Here is a 1,923-nt window from a genome sequence, read left to right as displayed (position 1 = left end):
GAATCAAATGAGACAATATTTGTAAAGAGCTTAGCACAGTGCCTAAAATGCAGTAGGTGCTTAATAAATACCTGTTTCCTCCTTTCCTTCCTTCTTCATCTCCTCCTTCCCTTATTTCCTTCCTTCCTTCCTTCCTCCCTAGTGTGTGATTTTGGTCAAGCTATTTGATATTCCTCAGCCTGATTTTCCTCATTGGTGTAATGGGCATAACAATAACCTTATAGGCTTGTTGTGAGGATGAAATGAGATAACATATGTAAAGCACTTGTAAACCTTAAGACACTATATTATTATGTTACTTTTCTATATAGTATAAACTTCAGTGAGATGTAATGATTTCCTATATTGTATGATTTATAGTGAGGACATTTTCCTCGCCACAACCCCACGGAGAAGATGGTACAAGTATTTAACAGATGAGGAAATAATGACATTAAGAAGTGCCACTAGTGACCAGCATAGCCACAGGCAGAGCCAAAGCCAGTTCTCTGATTCCTAGTCTAGCATTCTTTCCATTGTACCATAGAGTTTCTCCAGGAGATTTAGGTGCCCAGCTACAAAGCCTGGTGGCAAGCAGTTTGGCCTCAATTATTTTTTTCTAGTCAGGTTTCCTCAGAAACAACTAGGTAGCACTTCTAAGGAAACCTGACTGAAGAAAGGTGTTTCTCAGTGCAGCTAGGTGGTGCAGTCGATAGAGCGCTGGCCCTGAAGTCAGGACGACATCAAGTCTGGCCTCAGACCAAACACTTGACACTTACTAGCTGTGTGACCCTGGGCAAGTCACTTAACCCCAATTGCCTAAAAAAAAATTTTTTTTTAAATGTGTTTCTCCACTCAGGTTTCCTCTATTATATTCAACTTGACTTTGACATAGCTCTCTTCATGCTCTTCTCCCACCCTCTTTTACGTCATTTTTTTTTTACAAAACATCATAAATGTTGTTTAGTAGACGTCGAAGTTTACAAATTAATGTGCACCAATTAGCAGTATCGATGTAGTTGGAGAGTATTGCGCCTTCTCCAAGCAGCACAGTGAGACCCTCCAATACTATGGTGGAATTTGTGACCCTTTCCAAGACCCCTGTTCTTCCGGCCAGCTGAGGTAAGTCCACGCATCTCTCTGTGTTTGTGCACTGGCTTGGTGATCCATTGAGTGTCGGGGTTTCATCTGATAGCTTTATGGAATGGGTCAATAAGAATAACCTCAAAGAATTTGTAGGTTGAATCTTCACCCACCCAGTAGGAGTTCAAGACTCTTAGGGCCCCACAGTAGCGGCCAGCATGTTCTTCTGCTACAGACTGAAGGCTCCTGGCAAACTTCAGCTGATTCACACCATGATGCACGGGTTTACCATAAGTTGCACCCTTGGGAACTGGATGCTTTTGTCCACTACGTCGAACTCGAATACGGTAGATGACATAACCTTGCTTGGTCTTGTACCCCAGCCTGTGAGCTTTGTCGGTTCAGGTAGGCCGCGGGGCTCGGTGCAGGGTGGACAGCTGGCGCTACTGCCAGCAGCACACTGCAGGAGGAACCACATGACATCCGACTGCTTCTTCCTCCATAGCTCCTGGATGTATTTGTAGGCCCCCATCATGGCTCACACCTAGCCTGCCTGATGGCTACCGCCGACCGTCTTATGTGATTTTCATCAGCATTCATTGCATAGAAGCCTAGGAGATCTATAATCTCATCAGGTTTAGGCATTCCTTCCACCAGCATAGATTTCAATCTTTACACTTCTGCATGATTCCTATACATATCCTTTCATAAATCCCCCAAAGAAGATCCATCCCACTTGCTTCTGGTTCTTTAATATTTTGAAGTATCAAATAGAGTATATAATCTGCCTATATATTGGGTTACTTCCATACTGTGTGACTAATCTATCTCATTTTGTAACATCATGTTTAATTTTTACGA

General features: G+C 42.9%; 1 pseudogene; it reads right to left on the bottom strand.

Annotated features, from left to right (window-relative positions):
- Nucleotides 1-980: 980 nt before the first annotated feature.
- On the bottom strand, nucleotides 981-1,617 carry LOC110222387 (large ribosomal subunit protein eL15 pseudogene; annotated as a pseudogene).
- Between the last annotated feature and the right edge of the window lie 306 nt (nucleotides 1,618-1,923).

The sequence above is a fragment of the Phascolarctos cinereus genome, unplaced genomic scaffold (genome assembly GCF_003287225.1).
Source record: "Phascolarctos cinereus isolate Bilbo 61053 unplaced genomic scaffold, phaCin_HiC Scaffold_4;HRSCAF=312, whole genome shotgun sequence".
In the NCBI taxonomy this organism is placed as follows: Eukaryota; Metazoa; Chordata; class Mammalia; order Diprotodontia; family Phascolarctidae; genus Phascolarctos; species Phascolarctos cinereus.
The sequence above is the reverse complement of the archived record's forward strand: the minus strand, read 5'-3'. Positions and strand labels throughout refer to the sequence as shown.